The sequence below is a fragment of the Diabrotica virgifera genome, chromosome 1 (genome assembly GCF_917563875.1).
Source record: "Diabrotica virgifera virgifera chromosome 1, PGI_DIABVI_V3a".
Lineage (NCBI taxonomy): Eukaryota > Metazoa > Arthropoda > Insecta > Coleoptera > Chrysomelidae > Diabrotica > Diabrotica virgifera.
The window spans coordinates 7,338,504-7,361,985 of record NC_065443.1 but is presented as its reverse complement, the minus strand read 5'-3'; the positions used below and the strand labels follow the sequence as shown (position 1 = coordinate 7,361,985).

Sequence of the window (23,482 nt, the reverse complement as noted above, 5' to 3'; positions counted from 1 at the left end):
ATAGCCTTTATTCAATCTCGTAGCCCAACGGTCCACTATCAGTCCATTATTTTGATTTGAAGATCTACCAAGAGACCTTTGACATTCCTATTATGATTTTAAAAAAAGGTACAGCAGAACATGTATGGATTTTGGGAGTGCTTCAGCATTAATGACTTCTCGTTGTATATTCTTTTGTTTTTTTTTTCAATAAATTTTTTTGTAGTGATACAGGACAAAAATATAGTAGCCACTTTTCAATTCATAAGCTTCATATGGAGGAGCATAAGAAGTTTCGTCGATAAGTTTAAAGTGCCCCAGTGTCATCCTCAGACAACATGCTCTCTCAGGAAAACTTAAAAGTCAACGAAAAACACTTTGAATTGAAATATACCTGGATATGATGATATCAGAACTTGATTAAAGTTTTTAACACTAATTATGAGCCTATAAGGCACGTATTACCTTTGCTGCTATTTCGAATTTTCTCGTTATTGCAATTTCCGTACAGCAACAGCAACAGAGGCATGCATGCGGTTACGTGTTTAGTTTACACATGCAGATAAGGCACTAATGAACTATTGTCATTACCCCGCACAAACGTGACATTAATTCGGTACATTGACGATAAAATAAAAGGATATTGTTAAATTAACCATTTTGTTTGTTTGAATTTGAACAACCGGTTGTTTTAGATAATATCTATTATTTATCTGTTATTTATTAGCTGTCCTGCATTGCAGATGATACTGAAATAACAGAGTGTGATTGTTTATTGTGTAAAATTTAATAATTAACCGTGAGATTTATATAGACAATAAAAATATTACAAATAGTAATATTGTACAATCAACGAAAATATGTATACAATGTTCTGAACCGATGAACATATTGCAAATCAAAAGGGCCTAGCCGGGTAAGATGATGAAAAGTGCCCCCAACGCGATTCGAATTCCATATAGGTCACCATTTAGCATATATAGTGAAACTAACTTTCTGAAAATTTTAGCCCCCTAGGTGGTCATGTGACCCACCTAGAGCCTAATTAGGCTTTTTATGTTTTTATTTTTTATCTCAGCCGCATCGAGAACTAGCGAAAAACTTTAAATAAAAAAGTTGTAAGCTTTAAAAAGTTCTATCCAAAAATATTTATTTTTTTAATTTTTGGCGGGAAATTTAAATTTTAGGACGATTTTAAAATTTTAAATGATTATAAAAAAATAACTAAGACATTCGTTTTCACGAAAAAAATATATAAGGTGTATTTTTCCATAATATTTCACCCATAATTTTTTCAAATTTTTAAAATTGGTGAAACGCACCTTTAAAAATAAAAAACCGCATTTTTTCGGTTTTTTTTTTCGTTTTTTGATATAATTTTATACATATTTTTCAAAAAAGGTAATACCGTCATTAGAATAGGTAAAAAACTGAAAAATAATTGGGGTTTTCTTAATAAAAATTTTTTGTAATGCCATCCATTTTCAAGATACAGGGCGTTGAAGAAAACAAAATTTTACACATTTTTTACGATTTTACCGAAACTACTGGCAACATTGTAATAAAATTTGGCAAGTTTTAAGAGGCAGTTGTTCTGCACTTTTTGACATACAATTAAGAATTTTATATTTATCATTGGCGCGTATACGGGTAATGGTCTGAACTTTTTAAAGAAAAAAGATAGTACGCCACCGACATATTTCAAATTAACAATCCTTTTTGAATTCCTCGTTCAATTTGTGACAAAAAATCTATCTTCCGCTTTTTTCATACGATGCGCCATTTTTATTCAAAAAATAAAACATCTTAACCCTTACAAAGTATTCGAACTTCTATGTATTAGTAGTTTCTACATCTACATATAGTCCTGTCGCCAGGGGGGGTACAACGGCCTCGTTAATTCAGATGGACTTACTCAAGTTTTTTTTATGTATTTTAAACCGTAGAACACGAATTTTTTGGGTAACAGTTGATCCGGATGTCGATAAGATTGTTATAGACCAAGAACTTGAGGAATCAAATAACAGCGATTTTTGGCAAAACAAAACAATATTTTGTATTTTTTGGGCCATTTTAAGTAAAAAATATTTCTACAAGTTTTTTCGTAGGATGCACAGTTTTCGAGATAAACGCGGTTGAACTTTAAAAAAATCGAAAAATTGCAATTTTTGAACCCGAATAACTTTTGATTAAAAAATAAAATAGCAAGTCTGCTTACCGCATTTGAAAGTTTAAGTCAAATTATATCGGTTTTGATTATTTGCATTGGTAAAAATTTATTTTTTTATTGTTTAACAAAGCTATAAACACGTAGGGTTTCCCGTGCTTTTACATGCGTTTTAACGCATGTAACGTAGAAATAGTCTTGATTGCACTAGTACCTATTCTACCTACTCGTTCGATTTTAAATGAGAAATCATAGAATCATCACTCACGCACTAGTTGTTTGTAGCTTTGTTTAACAATAACACAATAAATTTTTAGCAATGCAAATAATCAAAACCGACATAATTTGACTTGAACTTTCAAAGGCGCTAAGCAGAATTGCTATTTTATTTTTTAATCAAAAGTTATTCGGGTTTAAAAATTGCAGTTTTTCGATTTTTTGAAAGTTCAACCGCGTTTATCTCGAAAACTGTGCATCCTACTAAAAAACTTGTAGAAATATTTTTTGCTTAAAATGACCCAAAAAATATAAAATATTGTTTTGTTTTGCCAAAAATCGCTGTTATTTGATTCCTCAAGTTCTTGGTCTATAACAATCTTATCGACATCCGGATCAACTGTTACCCAAAAAATTCGTGTTCTACGGGTCAAAATACATAAAAAAAACTTGGGTAAGTCCATCTGAATTAACGAGGCCGTTGTACCCCCCCTGGCGACAGGACTAATACAACTCATACATTAATTATTATAAAAACTAATTCGAATACTTTGGAAGCGTTAAGATATTTTATTTTTTGCAGCAAAACGGCGCCTCGTATGAAAAAATGATAAGATAGCTTTTTATCGCAAGTTGAATGAGGAATTCAAAAATGATTGTTATTTTGAAATATGTCAGTGGCGTACTATCTTTTTTTTCTTTGTAAAATTCAGACTATTACCCCTAAGCGCGCCAATGATGAATATCAAATCCTTAATTGTATGTCAAAACATGCACAATAACTACCTCTTAAAACCCGTCAAGTTTTATTACAATGTTGCCAGTAGTTTCGGCAAAATCGTAAAAAATGTGTAGAATTTTGTTTTCTTCAACGCCCTGTATCTTGAAAATGGATGGCGTTACAAAAAATTTTTATTGCAAACCCCTATTATTTTGAAATTTTTTACCTACTCCAGTGACGGAGTTACCTTTTTTGAAAAATATGTATAAAATTGTATCAAAAACGAAAAAAAAAACCGAAAAAATGCGGTTTTTTATTTTTAAAGGTGCGTTTCACCAATTTTAAAAATTTGAAAAAATTCAGGGTGAAATATTATGCAAAAATACACGTTATATATTTTTTTTCGTGAAAACGAATGTCTTAGTTATTTTTTATACTCATTTAAAATTTTAATATCGTTCTAAAATTTAAATTTTCCGCCAAAAATTAAAATAAAAATTTTTTTCGCACGGAACTTTTTAAATATTACAAATTTTTTATTTAAACTATTCAAAAAGGATTGTTAATTTGAAATATGTCAGTGGCGTACTATCTTTTTTCTTTAAAAAGTTCAGACCATTACCCGTATGCGCGCCAATGATAAATATAAAATTCTTAATTGTATGTCAAAAAGTGCAGAACAACTACCTCTTAAAACTTGCCAAATTTTATTACAATGTTGCCAGTAGTTTCGGCAAAATCGTAAAAAAATGTGTTAAATTTTGTTTTCTTCAACGCCCTGTATCTTGAAAATGGATGGCATTACAAAAAATTTTTATTAAGCAAACCCCAATTATTTTTCAGATTTTTACCTATTCTAGTGACGGTATTACCTTTTTTGAAAAATATGTATAAAATTATATCAAAAAACGGAAAAAAAACCGAAAATATGCGGTTTTTTATTTTTAAAGGTGCGTTTCACCAATTTTAAAAATTTGAAAAAATTCTGGGTGAAATATTATGCAAAAATACACGTTATATATTTTTTTCGTGAAAACGAATGTCTTAGTTATTTTTTTATAATCATTTAAAATTTTAAAATCGTCCTAAAATTTAAATTTCCCGCCAAAAATTAAAAAAATAAATTTTTTTGGATAGAACTTTTCAAAGCTTACAACTTTTTTATTTAAAGTTTTTCGCTAGTTCTGGATGCGGCTGAGATAAAAAATAAAAACTTAAAAAGCCTAATTAGGCTCTAGGTGGGTCACATGACCACCTAGAGGGCTAACAATTTCAGAAAGTTAGTTTCACGATATATGCTAAACGGTGACCTATATGGAATTCGAATCGAGTTGGGGGCACTTTTCATCATCTTACCCGGCTAGGCCCTTTATGGAAAAAGTAGAATTTTTATAAAAACGTTCATATGTATACGAAACTTCAAGAACATATTATCGCACCCCGACTTCAATACTGTCATAAACCTAAAAGAAAAAAATGAAAAATCTGTTTTTTGACCTAACACGTTCCTTTACTCGTTGCCTTCATTGTGGAATAATTTCATACATTGCTCTTCAGATAAAACTATCCACCTTAAATAACTTTTAAACCACTGATTTTTAGAAAAAACGCATAAGCACGTCAAATAATACTTGAAGTGGAAGACATCATGCCATATTTAAGCTTGTCGGAAAAGGCATCCTCTCACCCCCGTATCATCCCTTAATTTTTTTTAAATTACTTCCACCTTTTTTATTTTATATCTGGATTCTCCTCTTTGTACTGATTTCAAAAATGACGCTTAAAGTGATTAGTTTATGAGAAAAATAAATACAAATGCAAGAAAACTGGATTGAAAAAAATTTTTTTTTAACAATTTTATTAGATACAAATATTTAGAGTGAATATTTCACTAACAAAAATTTTAACAATAATTACTCGAAGTGACTTTTGCAAGTTTGAATAATTATTGTTAAAATTTTTAAATAATTATTGTTAAAATTTTTGGTAGTGAAATGTTTTTCTAAATGTTATATAATTGTTAAAAACAAATTTATTCAATCCTGTTTTCTTGCTTTTGTATTTATATTTCTTATAAACTAATCACTTTAAGCATCAAGTGTTATACATTTTTGAAATCAGCACAAAGAAGAGAATCCAAATATCAAATAAAAAAGGTGGAAGTAATTAAAAAAAAAATAAAGGATAATACGGGTGGTGAGACGGTGACTTTCCCGGCAAGATTAAATATGACATAATATCTTCCCCTTCAAGTATTATTTGACGTATTATTGCGTTTTAAAAGTCAGTGGTTCAAAAGTTATTTAAGGTGGATTATTTTATCTGAAAAGCACTGTATAATTTAGTTATCTTAAAATCTGCATATTACGCCTGTGTCGTTATTACCATTTCCTGTTTTGGCTCTCTCAGCATTAGCAAGAGCGCAACATTTGCTGTGTTCAAGAGTGGCTGTGTGATAAGAACCGTTCAGTTTTAAATATGGCCCTAATATGTGATAATGAATTTGTTAGCCAAGAAATATTACTCAAGTAAAACCTGTGTAATTGCCATAACATGTGACAAGGCAGGTTGATGTGCCCTAATACTCAAATTTTGAATATGGGTGCCTCAGCGATAGTACCTTATCATATTTTAAGGGTGAATTTCAGGGTAAAGCAACGTCAATAACTAAAAATAAATACTAGCATTAGATAGATGCACACATACTAACCATGAGCGTAGAATTTGATTTTAGATAAGGAATTTATACAGAAAAAAATGTAAAATTCACATAACATCTCGTTTTTTCTCTCCTGAAAAGTTTGCTATTTCAATGTTATGGACTAATAAAGTCGGAGTCCGATGTATACTAAAAATATTAAAAACTACATAAACAATATTAATCAAACACAATAATCGAAGAAAACAGGATTAAAGAAGACAAATAATCCGAGGGATAAACATGAAAAACGTAAAATATTCTTTAAAGAAAACTGGGACACAAAAAGTCTGCGAAGCTAATGAAATTGAACCAGAAATAGTAAAATGGCTGGAAGAAGACAGAAAAGAATATCTCGTTGAATATTCTAGCAAGACAGATCCAACTAAACAAATTCCAGTGAAATAAAAAAAAAACTCAGAGGAAATACTCAAAAAATCTTTGGAAGATACAGGCACAAAATTAAATGACCTGCCCATATCTGAAACTAAAAATGCCGATGATATAGTACTAATAGCAGAAAATATTACAGATCTACAAAGAATTTTAGATATGGTTGTTGCAACGAGTGTATATTTTGGTCTGTTACTAAACATAAAGAAAACAAAATTCATGGTTATATCAAAGAACATATCAGAAACATCAATCTACATGGAAATAATAAGACGATAGAAGGAGTTCAGATTCATAAATATTTAAGGACAAACATTAATGAAACAAACGATTATACCAAAGAAAGCAAGAGTTAGAATAGATAAGGCTAGAAATGGAGTGTCAATAATATGAAACAAATATTATTAGACTAAGAGCTAGAGCCGAAAAATCATCGTCATATGTAATATGGAGTTTGACATGTGAAATGTGTCTATTGTATATTGATAATTATGACCCCTTTCATGCTGACACCTCAGTGGATACAGGAAGTAGCAATAAGGGATGAAAGGGGAAAGTTAGTGTAGTTATTAAAGGTTTTCACCTCCTATTTTGTTAAACCTCCATCGATTTGCATGAAAATTGGTGACTAGGTAGAGCATACCTCAAGAAATAAAACTGATTTGGTTTCAACTTGCACTTTTACCCTGGGGTGGATACCACCTCTTCTCGGAGGTGAAAACTATTTTATTAAAAATAACGCCACAAATCGATAGACGGACAAATTTTAAGTACAATTTGTTATATCATGTTATTAAAATAAATCAATACTTTTTGAGTTATTAAAGATCAAAGATTTGTCTGTTTAAGAGCACATGCGTGAAGTTACGGATGATAAAAAGAACATGTTAATTAATTATATGTTAGTAAAATATTATTTTTATATTATTTCGATATTATAAATTTAGCAAAAGTGTGTTCGAATATGTCAAATGTAATAATATTTAATTAACATACAATTAATTAATATGTTCTTTTTATCATCCGTAACTTTACGCAAGTTTTCATAATATGATATAACAAATTTTACTTAGAATTCGTCCCTCTATCGATTTGTGGGGTTATTTTTAATAAAATAGTTTTCAACCTCAGGGGGTGGTAAGGGGGGTATCCACCACCAGGGTAAAAGTGCGAGGTGGCACCAAATCAGTTTTGTTTCTTGAAGTATGCTCTAACTGCTAACTAGTCACCAATTTTCATGCAAATCGATACAGGTTTAACAAAATAGGAGGTGAAAACGTTTAATGACTGCACTAACTTTCCCCTTTCATCCCTTATTGCTACTTCCTGTATCCACTGAGGTGTCAGCCTGAAAGGGGTCATAATTGTCAATATTCAATGAACACATTTCACAGGAAAAACTCCATATTACTTATGACGATGATTTTTCGGCTTTAGCTCTCCGTCTATATGTAGTAAAGACATCAGACTAAATCTTAGAAAACGAGTACTAAAATGTTATGTATTTTCTGTTCGTTTATATGTTGTGGACACATGGACTCTTAATAAAGAATGTCTCAATAAATTGGCAGCATTTAAAATGTGGACATATCGAAGAATGTTGAGAAACTCCTGGAGTAAGAGAATAACCAATGAAGAAGTACCAAAAAGAATGGACAAAACCCGGAAGATACTGGATTCAATCAAAACCAGAAAACTACAATATTTGGGTCATATAACACGTGGGAACAGATATGAATTCCTAAAATTATAATGGAGGGAAAGATTCAAGGAAGGCAGGAGAAGAAGGCAGGTAGGTAGGAGAAAAATGTCCTGGCTAAGAAACGTCAGAGGATGGTTTGGATGCAGCTCAACTGAACTCTTTCGGGCTGTAGTGTCAAAAGTTAAACTGGCAATGATGATTGCCAACCTTCGTCGCGGAGATCGCACGTAAGGAAGGAAAAAATCCAAGTTTCTCTATACATAAACAGATGTTTATATAGTCAATCTTGTCATCAATTAAATAATTCCACGTTCTGAATAACTTCCTGTAACATCTCCATAGTTTCTGCATTATGGATTCTTCTTAAATTTTTAAAATATCTGAGAGCATTCCCAGCTGGCCATTGTTTTTCCTAAATATGATAATTATTGTCGATATTCATTAACATCTCTAAGCTCAACACTTCTTATCGAGCATTGTATGGTAATTTAAAGTAGAATAAATTTGAAGACCGACTTCCACAGTAGAGGAACAAGTGTTACGAATTCATTATGGTATTATAGAAGTGATAAACTATGTGAGATACTGATACTAATAGCCCAGTCAGGTTAAACTAAAAAAAGGCCAAAACTTGCATGGCAAACTACCCCAAATTTTATTATTATTATTGTTAGGGGGGGGAGGGTCAATAGTAGTGTAGTAGGATTAGTGTAAATTTTTCTTCTTCTTCTTTCTCATAATCCTTAGTGCCCTTCAAGGCGTCGGATGTAGTGTAAATTTAAAATAGCGTAATTAAAAAATGCTACCACCGCGAAAGGTGCCATCTTAAAATTAAAAGAGAACCGTTTTTGTTCAATATCTCCGCAATTTTAAAGTTTTTGAATTTATATGGAAAATGGTCAATTTGCCTTTATACGCAAATTTTCCATAATAAGGCATTATCTACTGAATTTAATTTTAGTATTACTTTACGTTATAATCTTCCACTTACTTTGACTTTTTCTAATTAAGTGTCTCTTACCTGAAACAAATAATGTATTGATTAGTCAATTTTTAAAAGAAAACTTTTAAAATATGAATCTTTATTCCAATATGTCAATAAAAATATAAAAAATGAGAATGTTTATTATGGTAGGGGAACAAAGTATGCTAAATTTGCAGTCACTCGAGCGTTATGGGGACCTATTGGGTTGTGATTATTAGGTCCTAAAGCCAAAAAAAGTTAATAGTGCAGTCACTGAAGGTTTTCACCTCCAATTTCGTTGAACCTCCATCGATTTTCATGAAAATTGGTGAGTAATTAGAGGATACCTCAAGGAACAAAGGTGACATGATGTTAACTTGCGCTTTTACCCTGGGGGTGGATGCCACCCCTTCTCGGGGGTGAAAATTATTTTATTAAAAATAATACCATAAGTCGATAGAGGGACAAATTGTAATCAAAATTTGTTTTATAAAGTTATTAAAATTAATCAACACTTTTTGAGTTATTAAAGACCGAAAATTTTGTTTTTTCGTAGAAAAATGCATGTTTTAAATCGGTTTTCACGTATAAATGAAAAACTATAAGCTTTTCCAAAAGAGTTATTATTACTGAAATTGAAGATAATAAAAAATTGAATACATTCCTCACATAAAGAACTAAACTAATGTGAGTTATTGGCAATTGAATCTGTATTTTTTTCGACGAGTACTCAAATCTATGTTTTCAAGCTTAAATAACGGGAAAACGATGCAATGTATAAAATATTCCTGCTAAACATTTGCCAAAGTACTTAGGAATACCTATCAAATGAGCTTCAGAACAAGGTAATAGCGTCAAAATTAAGCAAGTTACAATGAAAATAGAAGAATTGTTTCGAAATTTTTAGGAAAAATTAAACGCTATAATTAAACGCATACGCCATTTCCAAAAAATTTAAATTTATATTAATTCTTACAAAAACTTCTTTAGATTAACACAAGTAATGGTTTCGATAATTTTAACCGGTTTAGAATGCATATTTTTGAAAAAAAATGTATAATTTAAAAAAATCAAAATTTTTAAAATTATTGTAATTCTCATATTCTTTTGATAATAACTCCAAAAAATACTCAATATACGTAAAACATTATATATAACCCCATTTTAGTTTTTTCTGTGCCAAATATTTTACCTGTTTTACTATTTCTATAGGGTAAAAAATAACCGAGATAGAAACGTTTAAATCTTAAATTTTGCTGTGGGAACCATGCAACCGGGGTCCTTTAACCTTTTATTTTTAAAAAAGTAAGGGGTTTAAGAGATTAGTTTCAAAGTGCTTAAATGGCACTTGGAATTAACTTTTAGATGAACCTGTCTAATATCGTAAACACGAAAGAAGTTATAAAAAAATAATAACATTTTTTGGAAACATTAAAAAAAAATTAAAAAAATTTCGAGCATAAATTTTAACGCTATTTAATAGCATAAATTTTAACGTTCGGGGGCTCATTTAATAGATATTTTTAAGTACTTTGACACATGTTTAATAAGTTTATGTTATAAAATGCATGAGTTTCCCGTTATTTCAGCTTGAATACTAGAGTTTTTTACTCGCCGAAAAAAATATACATTTAATTACCTATAACTCACTTTTAGTTAACATTAAAAGGTTTTTGTAGTAAGGGGTTTATTTCATTTTTTATTAGCTTCAATTTTGATAACAATAATTTTTTTGTAAAACTTGGTTAAAAACATGCATTTTTCTCAAGAAAAATTAAAATCTTTGATCTTTAATAACTCAAAAAGTTTTGATTTATTTTAATAACTTTATATAACAAATTTTGCTTGAAATTTGTCCCTCTATCGAATTATTGGGTTATTTTTATTAAAATAATTTTCACCCCCGAGAAGGGGTGGCATCCACTCCAGGGTGAAAGCGCAAGTTGGCACCATGTCACCTTTGTTCCTTGAGATATCTTCTAACCACTCACCAATTTTCATGCAAATCGATGGAGGTTCAACGAAATCGGAGGTAATAGCTCATATCCACCTTCAGTGACTCCACTATAAGTAAAATTTTCCATTTTAGTGGGGACTTTCAACGTAGCCTAATAAAAATTCACTTATATGGAAAAAAAAGGTTAACTTTAGAAAAAAATGTTATAAGACTTTTTTGTTCTAAATTGTGTATTGTATTCATACCTTAAAGGAACGCACTATTTTCGGGGACACCCTGTATAATCAGAGATACCTACGGTATCAAAAGGATTGATAGATATTTCACGACTATTAATCTCACTGGTCGTTCTTTACCATAGAGATTAACCTTTCTACCATCAATGGGTAGGTACGCATGGATTTCTAGTAAAATACAAATTCTTATATCTTTATTGTATTACAAATTTGAAACGGGACTTTTCATGAGATAAGGTTTATTATACCCAGTGTAATGTATTTGCATTTTAAAATATCATTTTTGTTGTTGTGTAATTTAGTGTTGTACTGATGGCTTAAAGTTTAGAGTTAACAGAAAAAAAAAATAATAAATAATAAAAAAATACTTATAGACTAAATACAATAGGGGGTCTATGGACCCGCTGACCCCCCTGTATCCGCGCCTGGATACGCTACTGTGAATTCCTCGTTTAGCGTTAGGAGGTCATTTACTAGCAATAATCTTTTTTACTAATAAACCCGATGCGTTTACTAAAAATGGCACAAGCGTTTCTTCATTAGTAGCTTAACAACTATTCGAATCGAATCTCGCTGAAATACAATGACCAACGTAGCTCGTTCTCCTAACGGGAATATACCGTTTGGTACGAGGCTGGCGAGATGAATGGCTTACTTCCAATTAATTGGCACTACTCTTTATTTAGAACCATATGCTGTTTTGATGGACAACAGTTTATAGGTTTTCAAATTATTAGGTCCTAATTTGGGGGATTAGGTTTTATCGTTTAATCGCTAAATTGCTGATTATAAGATAGTCGATTTTAAATAAGGAAATCTTCAATAAACGATTCTACTTGCAATTATATCGTTAAAGAATGTTTAGTATTTAGTCATGTCCAATATAAAGCATAGAAAAAAGTGGACAAAAAAATATGTTAACTAATATTCTTTAAGAATAGAATGGTGCAACATTATGGAAGGCAATGATCGAGTTCGGCGTATCCAAGAAACTAGCTTCGGTAACACAAATGTGTGTAATTACTTCTTTGCACAAGTTAGAATAGGGGGAAAAATATCAAATGCTTTCTGCGTAAATTCTGGACTGAGACAGGGAGATCCGTTGTCCCCATTGTTGTTTAATCTGGCCTTAAAATATGTCATGTGAAAAATTTATCCAAAAATCAAACCAGATATAACTGCTCTGGGAGCAAAAATCATACTCGTTTTTGCCGATGACGTAGACGCAGTAGCACAATCAACATTAGAAATTAGGGATATTTCCTCGAGCTTTAAAGAAGCTGCATTAAACATCGGTCTAAAAATAAATAAAGACAAAACAAAATACATGGTCGTCTCAAAACAAGAACGACGGAGAATAAGGCAAAATATTACTATAAACGATCATAACTTCGAAGTGGTTAAAGAATTTAAATATCTAGAAGCAACACTCACAAATGACAACAAATTAGAGCGAGAAGTTGAAACGCGAATAATGGCAGGAAATAGATCTTTCTTTGCAATGAAACATCTAATGAAGTCAAAACTTCTTTCACGAGGTGTAAGAGTCCAGATATATTAGACCATAATACGACCAGCACTCGCGTATGGAAGCGAAACATGGACGCTAACAAAAAGAGAAGTAAATAAATTACTTGTGTGGGAATGTAAAATCCTTCGAATGATATATTGCCCTTGCAGAGACAGCATGACAAACAAATGGAGGCGCAGATACAATAACGAGCTAGAGTCTCTATTCGGAAAACAAAATCTAGTCAGATATATAAAGGCTAATAGACTCAGATGGGCAGGGCATGTGATACGCAGTAACGACAATCGCCTTATAAACAATGTGTTCTGGGAAAGGCCAGATGGAAGAAGGTGTGTTGGGCGGCCTAGGAAAAGGTGGAAAGATGCAGTCAAAGGAGATCTAGAGAAAATGGGAGGGCAACAATGAGAATTAGTGGCACAGAACCGACAAACATGGAAGGCAAAGACCTTAGACAAAGAATACAAAGATAGTTAACGCGGCAAAGACTGACGAAGAGTTGTAGCGCCATTGATGATGATGATGAATATTCTTTAAGGTTTGATCAGGCAAAAATTTATTAAATATTATTTTTTCTTTGTATGTAGACACGGCTGTCTGTTTTTCAATGTACCTACCTTCAGTAAGTTCTCGTTCCATAGTTTTCGTGGTCTTTCCACTGTTTATCTTCCCATCGGGGAAACGTCTCTCGCCGTCTTTACACTATTCGTTGTCATTCGGCTTACCTATGTGATTATTCCATTCTAGTCTTGTATCTCCGTCGTATATCTGTACTTCTAGCTCTGTTCCATAGTGCCTTACCATCGATTTTTGCCCCCTTTTTTGAAATTATACCGGGCGGAAGGAAAGACATGTTTTTATTATGTTAAGTTTGAGACATTCTGTAGGAAGGACAAGGGACAAATGTAAGTATACATCAGAATCGTGAGTTTTGGTCCCTGTTGTTTGTACCATTTGTTTATCCTCTTTGTGTCAGGTTGTGTTTCTGCCGAATGTGTTATTACTAGTCTGGTCACTGTTTTGTAAATTTGCCTTTTATTTCTTCCCCGATAAATAACAGAAAAATCTAGGGAATCCATTATTCTACTACACGTTTGTTTTATCGTAAAGCGTTCGACAGGGTCAAATGACAAAACTTATGGCAGATACTAAAAGAAGTAGACGTATCATAACACTTAATTTAATTTATAACTGAACTATATGAACACACTACTGAAATAGTTAAAGTAGTTGACACACTTCCAAAAGAATTCAAACCAGAACAAGGTGTCAAACAAGGATGTGTACTGTCTCCTCAATTATTTAACATACCTATATGAGTAGCATATTATGAGAAGAACGCTTGAAGGATGAGAAAAAGGCATCTGAATAAATGGCCGAAAAATGAACAACCCACGTTTTGCAGATGGCACAGCCCCTCTTACAAATAGTCAAAAGGAGTTAACTGATCTCATATAACTGGTTGAAAACGAAAGTCAATTATTTTTTTTCGGCGAATTTTTCTAGGTCTTCTCTCGTTTATGACTCGAAGTCCATGTATTCCAATGCATTGTGTCCCCATTTCCATCTTATCTCTTTATCTTATCTTTAATTCGGATGTGAAATTGAAATCCTAGTTAAAAAATACAGAAGAATAATCATTAAAGAATATCTTTATCGGTGCAGTTAACAGAGTTTCATGTAATTACCTTAAAAGACACGCTAAGTGAAATACTTAAGTTCGGAATTTTTAACAGTTTTGTAAGCAGTAAATGTATGCAATATCGTTAACGATGGTTGCCAGGAAATGGAAATAAATAGTACAATATAAAAGAAGTAAGTATTAATTTTACCAAAGGAAACGGCAAATTAACGAGTAATTTACCGAAAAGTTCTCTCATGATACTTGTATAGTCGTAGTCTACGACTTTTCAGATTTATTCAGCTTTAGAAATATATTGTATTAAATAATATTTTAAACAAATGCAATAGGTAGGTACTATAAGGAGTACATCCAACATTCCTCATGTAGAGACAAATCCACCTGTGTAGCAACCCACGTGATGGTGGGGTCATACAGTGCCTAAGGGCCTTATCTTTATAAATTTTACCCAGAGTTTGGAATTTTAAGCAACTATGTTAATGTAACAAATTTCTATACCATTTATAGGGTATATACCCTATTTTTTGGTGGCTTAACATGTGATCAACCAGTTCTAAACACTGATGAGGATATTTTATATATCGAAAACGTTCTGTGAGTGGTGTAGCCCTTTAAGGGATTTTAATAAATTTTATAATTATCTTTTATAAAATAATTTTTCAATTAAAATTTTTTTGTGATAGTATATAGTCAGCCTACAGGAAAATTATTTCCTTGTTGATTCAGCAAGAACTCTTATCAATATCAATATCAGGAGAATGGCAGTGTAGTTTTAGAAAAGGGAGTAGCACTACATCTTTAGTTTAATTGTAATACAGACCGATATTCATATAATAATAAATCGACAATGGATATATTAATTTTTTAGACTTCATAGATAGTCTAGTAAAATAAAATTACACTACATGTAAATCAAAATGTAAATTCGTACAGGTTGAAACAAATTTTATATCAAAGTTTAGGTGGGTACAAAAGATATTTTCAAGAAAGTATCCAAATCATACAAGGGGATCATTGTTTAAATAATTAAAAAGGGGTCATTTTTGCAAAAAATTTACTTTTTTAACTGCTGAGGTCATTCAATTACTAATGAAGGTCTATAGGATTTTTTTCTGTAAAGTTGAAGGGTAAATCTTTCGAATGTCTTACTAAATTAAATTTGGCCCCCTATATATTTAAATAATTATACATAAAGCTTTAAAAACAAATTTGCAAAAAATTATTTTTAGCGTTTTAAATAAGCACTATAAGATATCTTATTTTACAGGATAAGTTGTGCTATGTTATTAGTATTAAGCAAAAAAATTGGTCGAAAAATATTTAATATTTTTTGAGATATTGAATTTGTTTATTAAATGTTACTATATTTTAAATTGCAAAAACGCGGTTGTTGCCAAAGAAATATTCACCTGTATTAAATCCTATTATTTTTATTTTTATGTATATCTTCGATAAATGTATTGATAAATTTAAATTTCAATTAAACTGCCCCCTAAAATTGCATTTGGAAATAATTCAAATTTGTTTATAATTTGTTGTTTTAGTAACGTCGCGGTGATTACATATTTTAAAATGCCGTTTAGATAATTGGGTTCCTGGGAATTTTTCACTAATTAACAAATTTTTTTGTCTTCTTTTCCTCTTCTTTGTTTTTTCTTGGCATTGTATTACTACGGGCCCTTTTTGGGTTAAGTTTCATTAAGAATGTCGAATCTCTAAGTTGTAGATTCTAGACCTAAAAATATCAAGATTGGTCTAAAATCACTTAAATAAAATGTGGCTACTTACTGAGTTACAGGGTGTTTTATTTAAAAATTTAAAAATTATTTTCACCGAGTACTTTCAAACTATTTGACGTATCCTTATCATACTTTACAGAAAGTGTGGGTACTATACAGTCTACTAAATTGTGATAAATAAAAGTTTCTAGCTACCACCAGAGGCGTACGACAGGGGACAGTTAATGGTTGACCCTTCGCAAATTCTACGCCACTGAGGGAATTACTATTGTAGCGAAATTTTTCGATTCTCCAATACTTTCTATGTAAATAATATACTCTTTACTGGCAATGATTAAGTCATTAGTTTTCGAGATATTGGACGTTAAAAATGAAACGGCATAGTTATTTTGATTCATTCATACATTCATTTTAAACTTCCCATATCTCTCAAACTGATGACTTTATCAATACCAATAAAGTTATTTACATACAAAGTATTGGAGAATCGAAAAATTTCGCTACAATAGTAATTCACTCAGTGGCGTAGAATTTGGGAAGGGTCAATAATTCACTATCCCCTGTCGTACGTCTCTGGCACTAGCTAGAAACGTTTATTAATCACAATTTAATAGGGTGTATAATAGCCATACTTTCTGCCAAGTATGATAAGGATACGTCAAATAGTTTTAAAGTACTTGGTAACAATAATTTTTAAATTTTTAAATAAAACACCCTGTAACTCAGTAACTAGCCATATTTTATTAAAACGATTTTAGTTAAATCTTAATATTTTTAGGTCTAGAATCTACAACTCAGAGATTCGACATTCTTAATAAAATTAACCCTAAAACGGCCCGTAGTAATATAACTCTAAGAAGAAAAAGAAGAAGAAAAACGACAAAAAAATTTTGTTAATTAGTAAAAAAATCCCAGGAACCCAGTGATCGAAACGGCATTTCAAAATACTTAATCCCCGCGACGTTATTAAAAAAACAAATTATAAACAAATTTGAATAATTTTCAAATGCCATTTTAGGGGGGAGTTTAAATGAAATTTGAATTTATCAATACATTGGTCGAAAATATACATAAAAATAAAAATATTGAGATCTTAATCAGGTGAATATTTCTTTGGCAACAACCGCGTTTTTGTAATTGAAAATATAGTAACGTTTAATAAAACAAATTCAATATCTCAAAAACTCTTAAATATTTTTCGACCAATTTTTTTTTGCTTGATACTGGTAACATAGCGCAACTTAGTCTGTAAAACAAGATATTTTATAGTGCTTATTTAAAACGCTAAAAATGATTTTTTGCAAATTTGTTTTTAAAGTTTTATATGTAATTATTTAAATAAATAGGGAGTCAAATTTAATTTAGTAAGCCTTATGAGAAATATTTACTCTTTAAATTTGCAAAAAAAATCCTATAGACCTTCGTTGGTAATTGAATGACCTCAGCAGTTAAAAAAGTATTTTTTTTTGCAAAAATTACCCCTTTTTAATTATTTAAACAATGATCCCCTTGTATGATTTGGATACTTTCTTGAAAATATCTTTTGTACCCACCTAAACTTTGATATAAAATTTGTTTTAACCTGTACGAATTTACATATTGACTTTTTTTATTTTATTAGGCTAAGATTTTAAGCAACGTTTTTGATAGAATTAAAAGAAAAGAAATAATATTAACGCATTAAACAAGTTTTACCCAAAAAAAAATTGAAGAATGATAAAATTAACACTTATGAAAACGGGAATAAATGTGAAGGTAAATAATAAAATAAGGGAAAAATTTTAAATAAGAGAAAGAGTACGAAAAGGAGTTTCGAGAATATAAAAAATAAAAAAAATATAATAAAGAGGACAATATTAAGAGATCTGGTCACATATTATAAAATAAAAAAGAACATTAATGTTTGTCATTCGCGGATAATGCAGTAGTTCTGTTCAAAAGTATTAAAGAATTAAAAAAGTCAATGGAACAACTAGAAGAAATAGCTCGAGAAAAGGATTATATAACCGAAGCAAAACCTGAATACATGGAGTAAACGGACTAGGAATTTGACCAAGGACAATATTTAATAAAAACGGATGGAGGAAAAATGTATGAACGTGAACAAGTATAGAGATTTAAATATTTTGGAGCGATAATTTCGAGTAAAAATAAAATACACAAAAAACCAATTTGACGCCATCGCTGCATTAATGCACTCAATATAATACTCGGAAGCAAAAATATTTCATAAATCATCTAAATTTAGAACGTATACAATTGTAATAAGAGCAATAGTTCACATGCATCAGAAACTTGAACGAAGACAAAAACTGAACGATCAGTTTTACAAGTATTGGAAAGAAAAATACTTTGGGAACGATATTTGGCTGAAAAATGATAACAATCAGTGGAAGACCAAACAAGGGTTAGAATATTTATCGAAGTATAATAGAAGGGTACACGGTAACAACCGGCTAAGTTCATTTTTGTAGAAATTGCATTTTTTACGTCATCTTGTAGTAAATTCCAGTTTGCATCTTCTGAAACCTTTAAACAAGGCAATAACAAGACAAGTCACGAGAAAAAGCTCATAAATATATGCCCATACACTACAAAAATAAGGTATGTCCCCGCGGTAAAGGATAATAACAGTCCAAAATATCGAGACGCGACGGCTTCCTTATTTCGGTATCAATCAGACGGTCAGTCATAACAACGCCACATAAACAGAATGTTATTTTATTTTCTTATAGCCGGAGAATTCACAAATTACTATAAAGCAATTGTTTTTTTTATTAAGGTACTAGTACACTTTAGAAGACCAAAAATAAGCTTTTTTCAAGATTTTTTTTCTCAGAACCTTTATTAGAAATGAACATAAAATTTTTTACATATTAATATATAACTCTTAGAGAATACAAAAAATATATCTTTTTTCATTTACGCACTTACACTAATATTGTAGAAACCGCCAAAGTCGAGGCCTCGAAAAAAAAAAATAGTTCCGATGGCGGACAGTTAATCTCAGGATTGGGATCTCTGAAATAAAAAAATCGTACGGAATTTGAAAAAGGAAGGTTTCTTACGTGACAATTTACCACCGTTAGTGAAAAATTCCGCAAAGAAAAGATTTTACGGAAATTTGAAAAAATTTTGTGAAAAAATCGCCCGTTTTTCTTCAATTTTTCATGGTTAAAAAATATTTATTTTTTATTTTTTGGTCAAATTGGGGTAAACTGTCACGTAAGAAACCTTACTTTTTCAAATATTGTACGATTTTTTTGTTTCAGATATCCCAATCCTGAGATTAACTGTCCGCCATAATTTTTCGAGGCCTCGACTTTTGCGCCCTCTACAATATTAGTGTACGTGCATAAATGAATTAAAATATATTTTTTGTACTCTCTAAGAGCTCTAGCTATTAATATGTAAAAAGTTTTATGTTCATTTCTAATAAAGGTTCTGAGAAAAAAATTCTTGAAGAAAATGATTATTTTTGGTCTTCTAAAGTGTACTAGTACCTTAAATCACTACACTTTAAGATACAATGCTGTATTCCCAGAGCTGAAATTATTATAGCAAAGTTAAACTTTTCGCAGAATGTGAAAAATATACCTTCTTTTATAGCTTTTTGTTATAAATCTAAGACTCAAGTTAGCGACAAACATACAACGGACTAAAAGTTAAAAAATCCAATAACTCAAAATTGTTAATCTTTGACTTAGCCGGTTTTTCCATGTACCCTTCAATTGCACTACTAAGAGCATAAATTATGTACGGTATATATGTGTATTAATGACGACTTGATGTATCCTAATAGTAATGTAAGTAATTGTAAAGAAAAAGGGAAGAACAAGGAGGAATGGACGAATATTGTAATCAAAGTCATAAGCCTGCTTAGCTTAACGTGTTAATATATTAACTTTTATTATTATAAATTTTAAAACAGCCTTCTTTGACGTTTTTTTTTGTAAAATGAAATACTTTTCAAAATACATTTTGTCAAAAATTGTGGCTTACTTGCGAACACTGTTAGTTACCAGATTGTTAATGCACATCAAAGAGTTGATTATGAAATGTTTTTTATGTGACTGCGAAACTTTCCAAGCTCATTCATCAATACACGATTGAGAAGCTAAACCGTCAATTTATGTGTTAATTTTCCGAAAAAAAAATGTTTTTTTTTTTCAATTACTATTTTACTGCCAGTAGCTGTACATTTATTTTTGATTAAAAACAGTATCTTATAATGAAACATAACTGAAAGGTTTTTGTTTTATGGCTATTACGGGATAGAACTCATTTTTAGTGGATGTTTTTTAAGTAACGAAGATGGTGAATTGAATTACACCGGACATACAGATAACTTTTTCCTGTATGCAAGAAGAAGGAAGAAGAAAAGCTCAACTACTTCTTGCTTTTCTACAGTAAACCGATAAACGAAAAAGTCAATTGACATTTTGAAGATATTAAGCCTGGTTTTAAATGTACCTAACTATGATAAGAACACAATAATCTCTAAGGCTAAGGTGTTAAATAAAATAGATTCTGTACAGTAGAATATCGAGATATACCCCAATATATCTTAAAATTCATCGAATTCATGTTAAAAACGTATAGGTACCGGTTTTTTTACCTTTTATAGAAAAATATTTCATAGAGAGTTAGTGTTTTCAGTAATTTATAGATGTTAATAATTTTATTTTTGAGTAACGAAATATAACAATAACTACTTGAAATTATGGCAATTAAAGTGCTAAATCTCAGCTGAATCGACCAAAGAATTTGTATGTTATTCAATGTGCTTTTTCCGGTGAGCGATTATTTAAAAAATTATACTTGCCCAAATAGTGACTCTAGTCACTGTTGTTGTACCAAGGGTATTATAAGGATAAAAACGCTTGAGGTCAATGGTGTATATACCGAGGGCCTTTGTCCCGAGGGATATACGTTGACCGAAAGCGTTATTATCTATAATACCCGTGATGCCTTCAACGTTTAATGTCCGACTAAATTATTCTTTATATGCAAAAAATTTGAAGGAATTTTGAATTAATTAGTTTTCAAATAAGTACATTTACCAGCAATAATAGTCGTATCGTAATTGTAATAACCATAGTTTTACTTAGGTTGTTATTTGTCAATTTGACAGTATTTAACTAGTTACTTAAATTTAATACCCTAAGGAGTTATTTTCCAAAATAACGCCCTAGGGCATTAATATCATGCTTAACTGACTTCGAAATCATGTCATTATTTGTCAAATAATATACCAGTTGGACATTAAAGTACTTAATATTACAAATATTGCAAAAAATAATGTTATTGATGTTTATAAAATACTGGAAAAACAAAGAATTTTTGCAATTATTAATGAACTTTTTGAAATCTACTACTTAAAGAAGATACTAATATGGAAGAGAGAACGTAAAATAAACTCATATTTATTTTTTGCTATTATATATTTTACGTATATTATAAGAATTGTGAATTATTAACAGTATGTAATTAAAAAATTTCCTTTTTTAGAGTCACTTATTTCAATTACCCAATTAAGTGGCTTGAACTTCCCTTACAGATATTGTACATTTTCCAAAATTATGAATGAGAATGTATATATCGAAAATAATTATTTAGCAAACACTTGGTCTATAAAAATTTTAGTTTATAATCTTAGTTATCATTTTAGCAGTCCTATATCTCGCTTAAAACTGTATCTCAAAAAATTTTATTTTTCTGTTTAATTTACCAACATTATGCATTATGGATAATCTTTTTCCTCAAAAACTGTAGTATCACAAAAATATTTTAGTAGATGGGGCGTACCGATATGTCACAATTATAAAAAAATAAATCTCTTGGTCCGGTACAGTGTCATTCAAAGTTGTGACAAGAAGGTCCGCCAGTTTCCGGTAATAATATGAAAAATGTATTAATTAAAAAAGTATTACTTAATTAAAAAAAAACACCATATAACACTAATGTGTTTTAATATTTCTTTCAGGAAAAAGTGCCTCAAATCAAATTTCTGGAGGAAAACTGTATTAATTCGAATTGTATTCTCGAATATGGCTACAAAAATTACTAACTCAAATACAAAATATATTAGGAAATAATCAAAGCCAATATTTTGTTTTCGCTCTCCTGTATCTAAAATTTTAATATTTTGAGTGATTTAGAACGGGATGTGCGAAGTATCATAAAATTTACTAACACCTTCTAAGCTTAAAAACTGCGAATTCCAATGTTTGTTTTACTCATTACTAACTTCGTAGTTACAGAAAGTTCCCATGCATCTGATTCTCACGTCTTCGTAAACTTTCGTGACTGATTCATTCCGTAAAAATCCCAACCTTGGCGCAAAGCGCATTAGCACCTCCTCAACCGCTATCAAAACAATAAACCTACCTTTCAATCTAAAATCAAAGACCTCCTGTGAAAAGGCGTCTGTCCTTAGCAGGCGTTGAACTCACTCGTTAAACACAACACACTGCGAGCGAACACACCGCACTTCTTCGTCCTGAAAATGCAATGTCAAGATCACGGCAAAAGCGGATGAATCAAGAACGAACAAGAACTTCGAAATGGGTTCAATCGGCAGGTGCTAGCGTCTTATACTTGGCTCAAGATGGTTCAGCAACGATGGCTATTGGCTGAAAAGAAGAATCCTCGGCGAGTATTGGGCCGAAGGCTCTCGTTCTTTTTACCACGGTTGCTGAGTCGCGGAACAGTTAGGTCTTTGCGTTGGTGAGGCGACGCTAGATGGGTCTTTCTAATGCTTATAGTACGGGGAAACTTATCCCCTACGTTACATTACTAATTCATGCAATGGTAAAATTATGATTAAACCAGTAAATATATATACTAAAAAAATATTGAAGCAAGAATTGAAAGAAGACGTGACTGTCAAATTATAAACAGTTATGATGAAGAAACAATCAATAATAACGTAGACAGACATACCAATATACACTAAAAATGTCTTAAAAGTTTTATAGGCAATAAAAAAACCATAAGACAGCCTAACTTCCAACATTAAAATACAGGAATTTACGTGGAGAAATGACCCTCCTCCTACTCTATCTTTTCTTCTTGGAAAGGATGTAGTGGCATTATGTAATTTGTTTGACTATTTATGTCCAATTATCTCTGTCCTGTGCGTATAGTTTTGCTTCAGGAATGAGTAACCAGTCATGTCTTTTATTTGATCCGACCATGGAGATTTCCTCTGGATATTTCCTGCGGCTACGGTGCCATCAACTATCATTCATTCTGTGCCTTGTCTTCTTCTACATAGTTAAATGTCCAAAATATCTCAATATATTTTGGTTGATATTTGCGGTGAGTTTAGTTTTTATGTTAGTTCTTGTATTATTGAAGTATTTGTGCGATGTGGGATTCATAGTACTTATGCGCAACATTCTATGGTAGACCCATATTTCAAATGCCATTATTTGCTTAGAATTGGCTTTTTTGATGGTTCATGTTTCTGAAGCGTAGGTGGCGATAGGAAATATTGAACAAAGAGTAATTTTTTGTTCTTTGTAATGTCAGTGTT

General features: G+C 30.9%; 1 protein-coding gene across 1 annotated transcript in view; it reads right to left on the bottom strand.

Annotated features, from left to right (window-relative positions):
- Window positions 1-22,545, bottom strand: part of LOC114334605 (uncharacterized) — a 348,910-nt gene extending 326,365 nt beyond the window's left edge. Inside the window, exon 1 of the mRNA XM_050654383.1 lies at window positions 22,333-22,545. The gene's annotated coding sequence lies outside the window, so the exon portion shown is untranslated. The remainder of the gene's footprint in view (window positions 1-22,332) is intronic.
- Window positions 22,546-23,482: the final 937 nt, after the last annotated feature.